Below are 18,052 nucleotides of genomic sequence, written 5' to 3' on the forward strand. Positions count from 1 at the left end.
AGTTCACGGGGTTGCAAAGAGCTGGACACAACTTAGCACACACACATGCATATATATGCACTGAATTTTTAATTAGAATGTAAACTTCTTGAAAGGAAATAGTTTTTTCTCTATTCCCCATAACATCAGAAATGGGGCAGGGCATATCATGATGGTTTAATATTGTTGATTCATTTATTCTCTACTTTTTCTTGTTTGATCTTCAATAGTATTCAATTGAGAATTATATTTTCCTTCTGTGCTTTTCTTATTGTTTTGTGGGTACATTTTGCTATAGCAAGGAAGTTATAAACTTGCTAAGTGTAAGTGTCAAAGAATTTGCTTCTTTGCCATCTCCTGCTCAAACTAATTTAAGAGTAAAGGTGAATAGAAAGGAATGGACACAAGTTGCAGGAAAAAGGTGAGTCCTCGTGAGTATATTGGATTGAATATAGAGTTAGGTCATTAGTGATTTTCTGAAGAATAGTTTAAGTCTTGGAGATTCTTACCCAGGATATCAGACTAGTTGAAGATAGGGACTGTAAGCCAAGAGCAGCAAGTCTAGATCAGACTTGAAGGGAAAGAGAGAAAAGAAGAGTGCTTTCTGAAAAAGTTGGGTCAAGGATGGAGAGGGGCTTTGAGCAAGTCTCTAGGTCAAAAGAAGACACTGATGTGGTCTGTCTTGGAGGTGACAAGGGGACCAGCATTGAGAGCTTAAGCATTAGACTGGTATAGAACAGAGATTCTCATCTGGGGGTGATTCTGCCCCTCAGGGCACACTTGACGCTGGCTGGAGGCTTTCTTGACTGTTGTGACGGGGGAACTATTGGCATCTAGTGGGTAGTGTTCAAGCTCACTGCTCAGCATCCTGCAATGCCAAGCACAGCCAACCCACTCTCCCTCAAATGCGAGAGAATTCTCTCACCCTAAGGGTCCATAGCACCAAGGATGAGAAAGTGAAACTCCCTCAGTCCTGTCCGACTCTGCGACCGCATGGACTAGACAGTCCATGGAATTCTCCAGGCCAGCCTTTCCCTTCTTCAGGGGATCTTCCCAACCCAGGGATAGAACCCAGGTCTCCCTCATTGCAGGTGGATTCTTGACCAACTGAGCCACCAGGGAAACCCAAGAATACTGGAGTGGGTAGCCTATCCCTTCTCCAGCGGATGTTCCTGACCCAGGAATCGAACTGGGGTCTCCTGCATTGCAGGCGGATTCTTTACCAACTGAGCTATGAGGGAAGCTCCTCAAGGATGAGAAACCTGAGCCTAGAAAGAGGCCAAATATTAGTATGAAACAGACACCCATTAAAACCAACACAGGTCAAAACTCGGGGGTTATTGATGGGATTCAAGGAAATTTCCCAGAACCTGAGTTTGGAGGTACAGCCTCATAGGAACTGGAAAGTTATTTGGAAGACATTCCCTGCCTCTTGCTTACTTTAGGGTCTCAGTTCTCTGCTCACCGCCTGACCCCCTCCTTCCACTTTCTGCTTCGCCAGCATGCAGTTTGTGGTTTAAGTCTGTATAGAGATATGAGTTGAAATCTTTGTGCCTTTTAATTTTTCAAAGGGAGACCCAGGATGGCCAGTCCTGGCCATTGAAAGGTGTAGCTTTGAGTCAGACTACAATCAGCTATGGCCAGAGGGCAAGATCCTATCCACCATCTACTCAGCAGAACCATGGCAGGCAATGCAAGAAGAGGAAAAATAAAAACAAAATTCAGGCAGAGGGAAGAAAAATGGAAGGAGTTCAAAGCATGTGACCTGAAATCTTGATAAACAGATGGCCAGCTCACCTGCCATGAGTGGGCACTCTGAGAAGAGCTTGCAAAAATGCTTCCCTTTGCTTGGGGGCAGGTGTCAGTTATCAATTTGGTGGTGGTGATTTAATCACTAAATCTTGTCCAACTTTTGCAAACCCATGTTCTGTAGCCTGCCAGGCTCCTCTGTCCATGGAATTTTCCAGGCAAGAATACTGGAGTAGGTTGTCATTTCCTTCTCAGGAAGATCTTCTCAACCCAGGGATTGAACCTGGGTCTCCTGCACTGCAGGTGGATTTTTTTACCAACTGAGCCAACAGGGAAGCCCATTATCAATTTATTGCCTCTCAATTACAAATACACTCTTTGTTACCTGCTTTCTGATAATACAGATGGATCCTTTGCCCAAAGGACAGTGTTAAGCTTTATCAGCATGGTACACTGGGGAGACTTGGAGGAAGAGGCTTTCCTTTCTTGTTCGTGTGTGTGTGTGTGTGTGTTTATACTATAGCCATAATACAAAGCTGTAGAGGCTGTGAAGTGTTGAACATTACTGGTGCTCCACCTTAGCTAAGTGCCCAGAAATGTAGTCCCTTGCAAACTTGCAGCCCTGGCCTGGTGACCACCTCACTGTGGCCCTCCTGACATAACTCAGCTTGTAATTTACACAGACACCCACCCACCCACATACATTGTGTTAGACATAAGTAAATGACATCCATGGGATATGAGTGTGTTAGCAATGATCATCTCTACTTGGGATTATGGGTAATTCTTATTATTACATCTATGTCAGGAATTGAGGCCACAGAAGAGAGTTATGAATTCTCAAATTTTCAGAGATAATCTGCCTTCTCCTGTCTTTTAGAAAGAGAAAATCCCCCAAGTAAAACTTGTATATGTCAGTAGGTTAATTTCCCTCAGCACCGAAATGCTAAGTTGAGCTCTTATGTAGTTTTGGACTCCATGAAATACACAGAAGTGGAGCAGTCACTTCATGTTTGCTATTTACCTGCTATTTACCTTGCAATGACCACCCACCTGGGAGGATATTGTACATAGAAAAATATAACTTTTATTTCTTTCTCAAAACTTGGGAGGTAGGAGGAGAAATTAAAAGAAATGTGGAATGCAAGCAAATAGGAGTAATTATATGTGCAAACTCATTCTTTGAGGGTATTTCATTTTTGCCCTTGCAAATTATGTTCTGGAACCACACAGGATGATTGGCATATACCCTGGATCTATACCTTAATTGACTCATTGATTTTGGTGTTCCTCGAAGGAAAGACCCAGGAGAGAGAGGGAAGTGGTATATTGGGAATGAGGGTTGCCTTTGTAACAGCAATTCTCCTAAAATTCTTGTTAAGCCCAAACTCTCTGCCCTCTTTTCTGTGGGTTAGAAATGTTTGTCTTTAATGCCAAAATAAATTTATTCTTTGGCATTTAAGAGAAATACCCAAATAACTTAATCTCAATGTGTTAAATCAATTTCAATTTCTGGGAAGTGAAGGAGTATGTACGTGTGTGTATGTGTGTGTATAAACCCCTTTCCAAGTCTCTTGGATTGTATTGACACCATTGTTATTTCTTGAGAATAGATTTTTCCTAAGTTGCCCACTCATATTTTGAAACTTGCCAGGATTTGAAATAATTTGGTGCTAAAATTATCCTTGGAGAAAAAGTTCTACACACCAAACGTTCACCCCAAAAAAGGACTCTAAAATGCAAATGTTTGGTTGTTTCTGCCAGGAATCAAGGTTAGAGAAGAAGAGACTGCATCTTTGCCCAAGTTAGGGAAGCGAAAAAATCTGCTCTGTTATCTCACAGCACTCCATCACCACCGTGGCTTGGAAGCATGTTTATCACACTGCTGGGGTGCTCACTTACCTCACTTCTGGCATTGTGATTTTTGCAAGGTCAGTCGTGTCTGACTGTTTTGAAACCCCATGGACTGTAGCTCACCAGGCTCAGGATTTTCCAGGCAAGAATACTGGAGTGGGTTGCCATTTCCATCTCCAGGGGATCTTCCTGACCCAGGGATTGAACCCATGTCTCCCGCATTGGCAGGCTGATTCTTTACCACTGAGCCACCTGGGAAGCCCAAGCACTCCCTTTGAGAATCAGCAAAGGGAGAAGTGAATCTATGATGTCCACATCCACTGAAGAGCTGGGTTGCATGGATAGGATGGGCAAATGCAGAGTGAATAAATGAGCCCTATTGTTAGCGAAGCATCTTTTGCTACTTTTTAAGGTAGTTTTTGTCATCTAGAAAATGCACACGTTTAAGGAAAAATATTGATACATCACAGGACTATCTATGTATATAAAACAGTATTGGCACCATGACTCCATGGACAAATATCATTACTCTGATTAGGGTTAGAGAAATTGGTGACTTAATTTTCTTTCATTTTTAACTGGAACATGGCTAAGTTATTTTGGAGAGTGGTAATGGTTTGTCTAAGAAACTTCAGTTACCTGGGCTACAAAGCCTGTTCATCTCACAGCACCACATCGACCACATACATAAATATGACCAAATTTGACAGCCTAGAAGATTTATTTGATTACAAATGTGGACTTCATCATCTAACCTCAATAATTTGTGTTCCCTCTTTCTGGAAAAGTCCCGCTCCAGCACCCTTCTCTACCACCCTCGTTCTTTCTCAACCCCTCACCCCCCCATGCATATTTCCTTTCATTATTCACAAGAGAAACTCTATTCTTTCCAATTCGCTTTACCTGCCCCTCTTACTCCAAGAACCAACTTAAATTAAGTGCCCTTCTTCTGTGCTCCTTTAAAACCTTCCACCTGCATTACAGCACCTTTCAAACTGGTTTTCTTATCAGCCTCACCCTATCTGGCTGAAGAGGCTTCTGGAGGGCAGGGATTAAGTGCTTTACTCCCAGCATTTCATTTGGCACAGGGCAGATTCTCAGTCAACCGTGGGTGAGAGATGGTAAGATGAACTTCCTCACAGGGTTGGCCAGGGATTCAATGAGATGAGGCTTATGAGATTGAGTGTCAAATGGTAAGGCGCTTTCTGGATGTTAGGTAGTTCTGGCAAAATGGAAAAACGTAATTTATTGCACTGTGCTCAGGTTTAAGTAGAAGTTTGGGGCAGCATATGTTTGTTACAATGAATGAAGGGTGTTGGAAAGGACTGAATCTTTACTGGTCACTTTCTGTTGGCCAAGTAAACTTTTCATGTATTCTAATTAATTCCTCCAGCAATCCTGGAGGTAGATGTTAATACCTCCATTTTACAGATGAGGAAACTGAAGCTCAGAAAGACCAAGATATTTGCAATATCACACAGCTAGTACGTGGTAGAGCCAAGATTTTTTCCCAATGTGTCTGCCTTCAGAACCCAAGTTTGCCCCCTACAGGATGCTGCTTTTGCAGAGGAAAGAATCTTGGGTCATAGATTACAATCACACCTCCATCCCTCCACACTTCCACAGACCTGGGGAGGGGGTGTGGAATGGGCATCAGGAGAATTGCCTAAGGCACGCATCTCAGTGGTGGCAGAGCTGGGGATGGTCTAGGACTCTGCACAATTATTGACTAGAAGTCCAGAAGCCAGAAAGGTGCTACATCTTCTGCGCAGCAAAAGGAAAAAGATATTCCCACAATGTCAGTCAGTAAATACACTGGAATTGGAATCTGACAGTTAATTGTATTTTTCAAACTCTTGATTTTTTTCTTCCAGCAAATTAAGGAACATAGGAATTTTTAAAGGAATGGTAAAAGAAAGTCAGTATTATATATCCAGGAAGGGAAGAAGGGAACTAGAGTGTATGTCAAAACAGTGATCTGTATTATCATTGTGTATTTTCTAATTTATATTATAAATTTATATACTATAAAACTGTATTTTGTATCATATGTAATTTATTGTTAGAATCATGCTAGAGCAAAATCTTGACTCTAATATAAATATCTATTTGATTAGTTTGTCCCAATCTTTCTAATATACAACCTGCAGTAAGTTTGTGAAGTGTTTTGCAGGGATTCAGGGTTATAACAACAGGATGAAGCAAGTTTGAATCTCACGTGAAAGGCACCTGACTGTCACCTGAACACATTATGCATTTTAATAGTTAATAAAGGACTAACCCACTCCAGTACTCTTGCCTGGAAAATCCCATGGATGGAGGAGCCTGGTAGGCTGCAGTCCATGGGGTCGCTAAGAGTCAGACACGACTGAGCGATTTCACTTTCAATTTTCACTTTCATGCATTGGAGAAGGAAATGGCAACCCACTCCAGTGTTCTTGCCTGGAGAATCCCAGGGACAGGGGAGCCTGGTGGGCTGCCGTCTCTGGGGTCGCACAGAGTCGGACACGACTGAAGCGACTTAGCAGCAGCAGCAACCTCCTTTACTCAGGCTGCTCCGTCAGTCATGAAGCAACAAACACACACACACACACACCTGGGAAACTCCTGTGAATTTTTTAAGGTGTTGCTTAACTGTTAATTTGTTTGAAAAGCCCTTCCGGACGTACTTAAGGGGAATTAGCTCATTTCTCGTCTGCGTACTCACAGATCTTTGTACGTACTTCTCTGGTAGTTCCTTTTTACACTGTGCTATGGTTAAATACCTCTACTGTCAGGCCAAGAAATAAGCAAGAGTATAAACTGTGTCTTAAATGTCTCAGTCTTCTCAGAACCTACCTCAATGCTAAGTATACAACAGATGCTCAATAAACATTGAATACGACTAAACAGAAATGTTTATCGCACGTACACCCTCATGATCCCACTAGAGGGCAATGTAACCAAGAGAACCGTGCACCACCCATGCAGTGCCGAGATGGATAAGAAAAGCAGCTTTTTAAAAAATGTGTATTATTTCCCAGATGTTCGTCGTATTTTTTGCCATGCCTTTTAGTCAATCCTGTATTTAGGTTTGAGGAAACATTCCACAAATTTAGAAAGAACGCTGGAAACAGAGTCTAAGTGCCAGAGTGCAGAGACTGGGGATTATAGCTCTCTGACCCGGAGGAGAAGAAACTACCAATTACAGGTGTGACTGGAGATGTTCTTCCTTCCTCTCAGATATAAAGCAGTTATTTAATATTCGAGCTGGATCTCTCACGTTTTAAAATGCTTGATCCTCCACATTAACCTCAGTGTCACGTTCAGCATCATTGCATTCAAGAGAAAACGGAGGGGCAAAGAGCACACACATACGGGTCAAGCGCTGCGAAAATACAAACGGAGGGCGACCTTCAGTCTAGCAAATACTTCCTGCCTGGTTATTTCTGAGGGACAGCAGCTCTACAGCTGGTTTTGCTTCTGTTTAGATATCAAACCATAGATGGGGCAAGAATTCAAGGGGCAAGTTTCTCGTGAAACACGTCTTCTGTAGAACGTGAATAAACTTCAGAGCAAGTCCACTCAGTGATCACTGCTATAATGCCAGATGATGCTTCCTCCAGGAAACACTGCTGCCCCTTCCAGCTTCAGGTAAGCTCACCACCTATTTCCTTCCGTGGCTCTCTGTGCTCCCCTGATAACTCCCCTCACATCTCCCTCGTGCTGTATTTATGTGAGTACAAGCCTTTGCTCCCCTCCCACACCAGAATTCCTCCAGGATCACAGTAGGTTTGTTCATCCTCATAAGCCAAAGAGTACCTATTAATATTGTACATATAGTTGGTGTTCAGTAAAGTTTAATTAAACTGAATGGAATTGAGTTTGTGTTCCAATAACTGTGAATCTGAAGCCTGTTTTTTCAGCCTGTTCCCACTTTCTCTTCACACAGCTGATTTAGCAGTAGCACTTATCAGTTTTAAATTTGGAAAGATTTTTGGTTGATTAAAAAACTTCTTAGCATAAACATTTAGAGCCAATACCACAATTTAGCTAACAGTTACAGACTTATTTAATCCAATTAATTACCCTCATCTATATGTTTAGAGGTGGGGTGTGGACAAACATGTTTTCTTGGAAACAGATTAATAACTAATGTCCTTTTTATTGCTTTCCCCTGTCCATGAAGCCTATGATTTGAATGATCTGTCAAACTTCATTTACATACAAGTTTATCATTATTATCTCTCTAATGAGTTCAAAACACAAGTAACTGGCAACAGGTGAATAACTGATGTTATAATACCAACTTGATATAATCCTGGCCCAAGTCTTTGTTTTTTTGAAAAACACTTATTAAGTGCCCATTGGGTATCAGCTTCTATTCTTGGGGATAACAGTGAAAAAGAGAGAAAACACCTCTGCCCAAGTGGTACTTATATTCTAGTGGGGCTAGAAACAGAGAAAGTTGATGGTTATCAAGATCAAGTAAATCTGTACAGCAGTATTTGATAATAAATGTATGATGATGTAGACTTTTAAAAATTTAAAATAGCTTGTGGTTTCACACTGCTTCCTGTATCTAGAGACCTTCTTGGCCCAGGGAACTGGTGCACCAGATACACTGAATTTCCTTCTACCTTAAGTAGTCTGGTCACATTTTTCCTGACTCTATCAGTTTTCTATCGCAATGTAAAAAATTATCACAAACTTAGAGGTGTAAGACAACACCCACTTACAAACTCACAGTTGTGTAGGGCAGAGGTCCAGGCTGGCTTGGCTGCATTCCCTGGTTGGCTGGGCTGTCTTCTTAGGGCCTGGCAAGGCTGAGGTCAGGTGTCAGCCTTGTGTGGAGGCTCTGAGGAGTTCCCACTTTTAAACTAATTCAAGCTATTGGCAGAATTCAGTTCTTCGAAGTTGTAGGCCTGAGGTCACTGTTTCCTGGCTGGCAGTCACTGTGACCTCTCTCATAGCTCCTTAAGGACGCTTACATTCCTTCTCATGGTCTCTTCTACAGTCACGGCCAGCAATGGCGCGCCGCATCCTGCTCACGCTTTGAATCTCTACAACTTCTCCTGCTGCTCAGAGAAAGCCCTCGGCTTTTCGGGGCCTGTGTGATTAGATGAGGTCCACCTGGAGAACCACTGTCTTAAGGTCAGCTGTGCTACATTAACACAATCATGGGGGAGAGCTCGCCTCATATTCACAGGGGCTGGGATTAGGGTGGGACATTTAGGGGGAGCATTTCAGAAAGCCTACCTACTCTACTGACCAGTGGGAATTTCTGCTTCAAGTAATCAGTCTTTCAGAGACCTTTGTTGCCAGACAGAAAGATTTCAGACCTGTGCCACAGATAAGGTTTTTAGAATCATATAGGATTGTTTTATTTAATCAAAGGAAAGTCTTTTAGAAGTGCATGTTGAAATTTTATAGAAGCCCTTTTAAGATTTCTTTGGTCCCTTTTTCTTCATGTCCTTTCCTTAGAAAATATCTATTTAGGAAACTGACAGGTAATCACAGATTCAATGAGTACCTTCAAGTAAAAGATATATTGATGAGTTGTCATTTATAGAAATCTTTCTATGCCTAGTCCTCCAAAGTATATTAATAAATAATACAATTTTCTTTTGTCTATTTTGGATCTACCATTCATTAAATTTTAGTATCTCAGTATTTCATCAACAGAATAGAAATATGGTGAGCTTGTGTTGTAATAGGGAAAAAACTTTGTATTCTAATAGAAATTAATCACTAAAGGGATGTTGCCTTTAAGCTTAAATTATACATAATGGCCTGTCTCTGGGAACCCTGCTTCCCAGGTAATGAACATTAAGTTAAAATATTCTGGTTTAGCTCACAAGAAAGCTCCTGACCAGGCTCACCTGTGAATGACTGCTGCTGCTGCTGCTAAGTCACTTCAGTTGTGTCCGACTCTGTGCGACCCCACAGACAGCAGCCCACCAGGCTCCCCCGTCCCTGGGATTCTCCAGGCAAGAACACTGGAGTGGGTTGCCATTTCCTTCTCCAATGCATGATAGTGAAAAGTGAAAGTGAAGTCGCTCGGTCGTGTCCGACTCTAGCGACCCCATGGACTGCAGTCCACCAGGCTCCTCCATCCATGGGATTTTCTAGGCAAAAGTACTGGAGTGGGGTGCCATTGCCTTCTCCGGTGAATGACTGCAGGGAGGAAAAAATGAATACTTCCCCGCCTGAAGCTGATGGGACCCAGAAAATGCTTGAGTTTGCACTCTCCTCTTTTAGTAATAAAGGAACCTGAATTCTAACTCAGGCAAGATGGTTCTTTGGGACACGAGTCCACTGTCTTCTCGGTCTGCTGGCTTTCCAAATAAAGTCACTGTTCCTTGACCCAGCATCTCATCTCTTAATTTACTGGCCTGTCATTTAATGAGCAGTATGAACTTGGACTCAGTAACTATATCTGAAAGGGCAAGATGATGATAAGAGTTCATATAAATTTTATGCAGCATTTTTTACTTCAATGGCGTTGAAGTGTAAAGGAACTTTTAGCTTGGTTTAAATGTTCTGATCTGTTGACTATTTATGGTGACAGTTCAATTTTCACTAAGTAATATGATCACTTAAAACTCTCTTTGTCCACTTCAGCACATGAGAGGAATAACAATGGTTGTTGTGCTTGCGGTGAAATCACTCCTTACACTAGCAGAGCAGGAAAATGTATGATTTTAAGTTTCAGAAACATTTATCCTTGGCAGATGCATATGGACAAATGAGTCAAACCTTCAAACTACAACTCGTTAAATGTAATTTAGTTAAACATTTTTGTATTAACCTACATATTGTGGCTCAGCTGGTAAAGAATCCACCTGCAATGCAGGAGACTTGGGTTCGATCCCTGGTTTAGGAAGATCCCCTGGAGAAGGGAAAGGCTACCCACTCCAGTATTGTGGTCTGGAGAATTCCATGGACTATATAGTCCATGGGGTTGCAAAGAGACACAGCTGAGCAACTTTCATTACATTACATATTTTCCTTAGGGATTTTTAAAACTAAGCTAATGATGCAAACACTTCTACTCTGAAAATGATACCTATCCAAATGTATTAGACTAGGTCCATCACCACCTACTTTAAAATCACTTGGAGTAACTTGTTTAAAATGAGGATTCCTGTGGCCATCTCACAGTTGCAATAGCTAGGACTTATATCACTGCAAGTAATGACAACAACTTAACAAAAAACAAACAAAAACACCACATACACAGCTGTTTCTTAAGAGAAACAAAAGTTAATGAGCCAAAGGAATTAAGTGGCTCATCAATGTCATTAAACATTTGGTCCCATTTTCTCCTTCCTCTCTGCACTCCATGGTGTCAGCTTCATTCTGCAGAGTGGTATCCCTAACTCCCTGGGAACTTGCTTCCTATACCACACCTTGGAAGGGAGGAGGTTGTTCCTGCAAGTTGTCTATGTAAGGCCATGCTGCTGCTAAGTCACTTCAGTCGTGTCCAACTCTGTGCAACCCCATAAACGGCAGCCCACCAGGCTCCCCCGTCCCTGGGATTCTCCAGGCAAGAACACTGGAGTGGGTAGCCATTTCCTTCTCCAGTGCATGAAAGTGAAAAGTGAAAGTGAAGTCGCTCAGTTGTGTCCAACTCTTAGTGACTCCATGGACTGCAGCCTTCCAGGCTCCTCTGTCCATGGGATTTTCCAAGCAAGAGTACTGGAGTGGGATGCCATTGCCTTCTCCAACGTAAGGACATGTCCTCCCCTAAAAGTTTAGGTCATGGGCCCCTTCCCAAGCCAAATACCGTGATGCAGAAGTGGAACTGTGCTGATGAACTCTGAGCAATGTGTCCACCCACATGACCAGACATCGAGACATGGTCTCCTCAAGCACACTGGGTGGGGATGGGAAGTGTGCATGTACCGAAAGATGGGAAAATAGATATTGGGAAGACTCCATAACACCTACTCTACTTCCAAGATTGAACAGGCACACAGGTGGTACATTTACAAAAATTCTAGACATTTTAGAGTACATTTACAAAAATTCAGAATTTTTTACAAAAGTTGACTACATGTTGACTGCTTGCGTGAAGGCCTACCTTTCCCCTGTTCCCACCTGAGGATTTTGCAATTTGACAGTCTTAATCTCTGGGTGAAGTCTGAAAGTCTACATTTTAAAAACTTACCAAGAGAGTTGGCTACATACAAAAGTTTGAGGAACATGGCACTACACTGTAAACCTCTGGGGATAGTTTCATACTTTTGTATCCTGAGCACCCAAGTCCAATATGTTGCCTGCTGAATAGTTAGTGATCAGTAACACTGGCTAATTGATGACTGAATTATCAATTTTATCAACCAGATAAAGGTAGTCAAGTAACTGAGCAGGACCTGATGAGGCCTCCCCAGAATAAGCCCCTGCCAAGTCCTTGGGCTACCTTTGTTTGCAGAAAAATTTTAGTCAAAGAATAAATTGAGTCAGAGAAGTGAGAAGATGCAGAAAGAAAGGAAAACAATCAAGCAAGACAAAATAATAATACTTTAGCCATTAAACAAAGTCAAGGACCTTTAGTTAACCACAGATAATACTCTGAGCCATATCCTTTGAGCTGTTTTGCAGATACTGAAACCCCCACCAGGTGGAGGAAGTTCACTGTAAGCTACCCATAAGCACATAGACCCCAGACCAGTTGAAACCAGAAGGTTGATGATGTTGACTCCCAATTACATCACCATCAACCAATCAGAAGAATGACAACAAGCTGATCACACACACCCAAAACCCCTCTCCCTCACCCTGTCTTTATGAACCTTTCCCTGAAAGCTTTCAGGGAGTATGGGCCTTTTACTAGCTGCCTGGATTCCTTGCTTGGTGCACTCACTGCAAGAAAGCTATTCTTTTCTACTTCACCCAAAATTCTCTGAGATTTGATCCAGCACTAGTATATAGAGGCCGAGTTCCAGCAACAGTCAGGAAGGCCTTCTAAAATTAAACCTTTCCATGGCACAGTTTCTACAGTGGGAGATAGCTGAGGGCATTGACATTCATCCTGCCTTTTCTGGGCTTATAGCCCAGTGTCCCATCTGCAGTGACAGACAAGAGAATACAACCTAATAGAACCATCACAAAGCATCCAAAATCATCCTTAAAAATGGGTTTCCAAAAGAGGTTTGTAATCAGCATAAACATAAAAGCATATGAGAATTAGCGTAGTCAAGGAACTTCTTTCATCTTGAATTTTTTACCAACGTGTTGCGCTTTTTTTCCCAAGTAGATGCTTTAGCACCATTTAGCATTCTGTTGCAAAGCAAAGCTCTTGCATGGTGAAAAGAAGGGTCAGATTTAAGAAACAATGGTTCATGATCATCAGAATGAATTAGTACAGACCCTCAAGCCAGGAGCTCCTTGACATTCTGGAAGGTGTCCTCATGCTAGCAATCCCATCACAGGGTCCCACTATCCTGTTGCCAATAAAGTGACTCGACTTCAGCTTCCTGTGAAGAAAACATGACAGAAATAGGGTCATTCCCAGGAAGGCTTAATGCCTCGCCTTTGATTTGGAGGAAATTTACCATGTGAATGCATCCCCCAAACACTAACACCTTCACCAAACTGACGGTGGCTTAGCATTCATGTCAGCATTAGTGGCTCGGTTGTGTCTGACTCTTTGTGACCCCATGGACTGTAGCCCACTAGGTTCCTCTGTCCATGGAATTTCCTAGGCAAGAATACTGGAATGAGTTGCCATTTCCTTCTCCAGGGGATCTTCCCAAACCAGGGATCAAACCTGGGTCTCTCGCATCGCAGGCAGATTCTTTACCACCTGAGCCACTGGAATCCCAATTACATATTTGCCTGCCCTTCAGAAATAAACTGTAATACCTGGTGTATTTAAATAATGTAAGATTTACTCAAATCTTTCGAGAATATCCTTTGTTTCTCTCCTGATCAAAACATGACTGAAACATAATAACATTTGCAGGGCCTCAAAAAGCAGGGTCTCCGTGAAACATTAAACATTTGTCCATTAAAAATTATCTGTTGAACCTGTGGGCCAGCAGTCTTCAAAAGGCTGGGAATCCTCTGTATCTGTCCTCAAAAACAACTAGAGGCAAGAGAAATTGTTAGCCAAAGATGCTGAACCTGGATTGCCATCTTAATAAAGGATGATTAGTTCAGTATCTGTAGTAGGAAATGGCCCGTTAAGATGTCAAGCAAGAGGGAGGTGGTAGGTAAGCCCTCAGTAGCCATCCTTTATCATGGCTAAACCTATGCATTTACAAAATCCGTGTGTGTGTGTGTGTGTGTGTGTGTGTGTGTGAGTCGCTGAATCATGTCTGACTCCTTTGTGACCCCATGGACTGTAGCCTGCCAGGCTCCTCTGTCCATAAGTGGTACACAGTAACAGGACATCAAAGGGAATAAAATGCACATCTGTCCCTGCCAGAAATATTTTTTGAACAACTATTCTTTGTGCTTTGTGGGGAATAAAGAGATGAATCTGCACTGTTTACTGGGTGACTCCTTCATTTCCCCAGGTATAAAATGGGGACAAGTTGCTATTCTGTGGCAATATTAAAAGTGGGTTCCTAAGAAGAATATATGAACCAGTCCTTGGAAAGTGTTTAGCAGATTCTTTGGTACCCAGTGAGAGCTCATTAATTGGATTTGTTAAAATGCTTCATAATTCAAAAGGCACTTTTGTACGTTTCCTCATTTTGCTTCACAACACCCATGCAAGGACCAGGAAACAAACTAAAGGACAGAGAGACTTTGCCATGACTGCAAAATAGTTAAAAATAGGAAAAACCAGAACTAAGAGCCAACTTTCACAAGTCTTAACTTTTCCCAGTATTTTGAGTTGAAATATAGAGGCATCTTTTCTAATTCCAAACAATAAAGTTGGTGCTTTTGTAAAGGTTACTACAATTTCCAAAAATCTTAGAATTAAGACAAGAGATTTTACTTGATTAGGATTGTGTCTTCATAACTGAAACAACATGTTTAACCAGTAGGGATTCAACCAATTAACTAGTTTGAGGATCAACTAAGAAAAAATTTGTGGATTCATATGTGTGCAAGCTGAATATACAAGAAATGTGTTTAACCAAAATGAGAGAAAAACCACATATAGATAATTCAAGCTGGTGTATAAGCTCCCCAATTTCAGAAACATTCCAAATTCCTTCTGTCTGTCCACTACACTCCCCAGAGTCCTTTAACATTCATCCTCATGATTGCAGACTCATGGTCATAAGATTATAGCAACACATCCACACATCGAACCCTCATTTCAAGCAGGACAAAGGTAGCAAAAACTTCCCCTAAACCATCCAGCTTACACCTCATTGGTCAGAATTATGTCAGATGCCCACCTTTAACTGCAAGGAGTCCAAAAATGAAACCCCTCTTAACTATGCAGATTCCCAACCACGTTAAAACCAGGTTCTGCTAGCAAGATAAAAGGAAAGAATGAATAGCAGTGTCTGCCATTCTGACTTGTTTTCATGCCTTCAACAACCAAAGGACATACAGAGCTTCTGTTAACTTAGACCCATGAAAATTTGAAATAGGTAAATCACGTGTGGAATGCTTTTACTGTGTTGTTTATTGTTTTATTGGGATTTGTTGTCTCCTGTGAGTGGAAAACAAATATAAAATTGGGATTAAGATTTAAAAGAGGTATAAATACGGGTACCTAGTTATCATTATTTCTTTGGAAACATCTAAGGAGGGCATCCAAAACCAATTTGAAAACATACATGGATTTCAACTTTTACTGCCATTAACATTTTCTTCTCCACAGCAACAGACTAGGGTCATTTCCACACAGCACTGGGCTAAAACAAGATGCAGTCAAATGTAGTTTGTCTCATTTACTTCTGTGAAAATGCAAATTTCTGTGAAAATAGTAAAGAAAAGAACCCAACCCACCACCTCCAAAAAAAACTGTTTAGTCTTTTAGGTTTAGTCTTTCAGAGCTCATTTAAACCTGTCCTCATTATTTTGGAAATGTTTGCTTGCATATATTCTGAAGAAGGAAATGAATGGTGGTGGTGGTTTAGTCATTAATTCATGCCTGAGGCTTGGAACCCCATGGACTGTAGCCTGCCAGGCTCCTCTGTCCATGGGATTTCCCAGGCAAAAATACTGGCGTGGGTTGCCATTTCCTCCTTCAAGAGATCTTCCTAACCCAGGGATCGAACCCAGGTCTTAGGCATTGCAGATTCTTCACCCCTGAGCCACCAGGGAAACCCTAAGATATAATAAAGTTAATTAATAAAGGTGCCATGAATTTGGGAGCTGGCTATTCTTTTAAAGTTCATACGTGACTCTAGAGCTGTGCTGTCCATATGGTGGCCATTAGTCCCATTTGGTTACTCTAATATAGTTAACTAAATGACCACAATTTAAAATTCAGTTCCTCAGTCACAATAATCCCATTTCAAGTACTCAGTAGCCACATGTGGCCAATGGCTACATACAGAACAGTACAGATAGAGAACATTTCCACCACAGCAGGAAGTTCTACTGGACTGTGCTAGAAAATCTAGACTTTTAAGAAGCAAAACCAGACAAAATCATCTAAATGAGTTCAGCTCAATAAAGACGATGTGAATGGAATTTTCAGTTCAGTTCAGTTCAGTCGTTCAGTCATGTCTGACTCTTTACAACCCCATGAACTGCAGCACGCCAGGCCTCCCTGTCCATCACCAACTCCCTGAGTCCACCCAAACCCATGTCCATTGAGTCGATGATGCCATCCAACCATCTCATCCTCTGTTGTTCCCTTCTCCTCCTGCCCTCAATCTTTCCCAGCATCAGGGTCTTTTCCAAGAATGGAATTTTACTCAACCATAGAAAAGAATGAAATAAACCTGGAGAAGGAAATGGCAACCCACTCCAGTATTCTTGCCTGGAAAAGTCCATGGACAGAGTAGCATGGCAGACAGTAGTCCATGGGGTTACATGACTGAGCACATGTGCATGAGGGCAGAGGGAGATGGGCTGGTAGCAATAAACTGGTAGAACTAAAAAAAAAAAATGAAATAAGGCCATCTGCAGCAACAGTGATCAACCTAGAGATTATCATATTAAGTGAAGTAAGTCAGAAAGACAAATATATGATATCACTTATATGTGGAATATTAAACATTATTCAAATGAACTTATTTACTAAACAAAAATAGACCCATAGACATAAGAAACAAACTTTGTTGTTGTTCAGTTGCTCAGTCATGTCCAACTCTTTGTGACCCCATGGACTGCAGCACACCAGGCCCCCGGGTCCATCACCAACTCCTGGAGCTTGCTCAAACTCGTGTCCATCAAGTAGGTGATGCCATCCAACCATCTCATCCTCTGTTGTCCTCTTCTCCTCCTGCCTTCAATCTTTCCCAGCATCAGGGTCTTTTCTAATGAGTCATCTCTTCATATCAGGTGGCCAAAGTATTGCAGCTTCAGCTTCAGCATCAGTCTTTCTAAAGAATATTCAGGACTGATTTCCTTTAGGATTGGCTTGTTTGATCTCCCTGTAGATCAAGGGACTCTCAAGAGACTTCTCCACCACAACTCAAAAGCATCAATTGTTCCTAGCCTTCTTTATCGGAGAAGGCAATGGCACCCCACTCCAGTACTCTGGCCTGGAAAATCCCATGGATGGAGGAGCCTGGTGGGCTGCAGTCCACGGGGTCGCTAGGAGTCAGACACGACTGAGTGACTTCACTTTCACTTCTCACTTTCATGCATTGGAGAAGGAAATGGCAACCCACTCCAGTGTTCTTGCCTGGAGAATCCCAGGGACAGGGGAGCCTGGTGGGCTACCATCTATGGGGTCGCACAGAGTCGGACACAACTGAAGCGACTTAGCAGCAGCAGCAGCCTTCTTTATGGTCCAATTCTCACACCCATACATGACTATTGGAAAAACCATAGCTTTGACTGGACAGACCTTTGTTGGCAAAGTAATGATTCTGCTTTTTAATACGCTCTCTAGGATTGGCTGCAGTCACCATCTGCAGTGATTTGGAAGTCCAAGAAAATAAAGTCTGCCACTGTTTCCATTATTTCCCCATCTATTTGCCATGAAGTGATGGGACTGGATGCCATGATCTTCGTTTTTTGAATGTTGAGTTTTAAACCAGCTTTTTCACTCTCCTACTTTCTTCAATGTAAGTCTGAATTTGGCAATAAGAAGTTCATGATCTGAGCCACACTCAGCTCCTGGTCTTGTTTTTGCTGACTCGATAGAAATTCTCCATCTTCGACTGCAAAGAATATAATCAATCTGATTTCAGTATTGAGCATCTGATGATGTTCATGTGTAGTCTCTTGTGTTGTTGGAAGATGGTGTTTGCTATGAATAGTGCGTTCTCTTAGCAAAACTCTGTTAGCCTTTGCCCTGCTTCATTTTGTACTTCAAGGCCAAACTTCCCTGTTACTCCAGGTATCTCTTGACCTCCTACTTTTGCATTCCAGTCCCCATGATGAAAAGGACATCTTT

General features: G+C 41.9%; 1 protein-coding gene and 1 long non-coding RNA gene across 4 annotated transcripts in view; one reads left to right on the top strand and one right to left on the bottom strand.

Annotated features, from left to right (window-relative positions):
• LOC129636530 (uncharacterized) overlaps positions 1-8,641 on the bottom strand; it is a 43,233-nt gene extending 34,592 nt beyond the window's left edge. The window contains exon 1 of one of the 3 annotated variants that reach the window (XR_008706981.1): positions 8,301-8,641. This is a non-coding gene — a long non-coding RNA (uncharacterized LOC129636530). The remainder of the gene's footprint in view (positions 1-8,300) is intronic. The other 2 variants (XR_008706980.1, XR_008706979.1) reach the window with 2 other exon arrangements.
• HECTD2 (HECT domain E3 ubiquitin protein ligase 2) overlaps positions 8,584-18,052 on the top strand; it is a 95,156-nt gene continuing 85,687 nt past the window's right edge. The window contains exon 1 of the mRNA XM_055559969.1: positions 8,584-8,715. The gene's annotated coding sequence lies outside the window, so the exon portion shown is untranslated. The remainder of the gene's footprint in view (positions 8,716-18,052) is intronic.

This window comes from Bubalus kerabau, chromosome 22 (genome assembly GCF_029407905.1).
Source record: "Bubalus kerabau isolate K-KA32 ecotype Philippines breed swamp buffalo chromosome 22, PCC_UOA_SB_1v2, whole genome shotgun sequence".
In the NCBI taxonomy this organism is placed as follows: domain Eukaryota; kingdom Metazoa; phylum Chordata; class Mammalia; order Artiodactyla; family Bovidae; genus Bubalus; species Bubalus kerabau.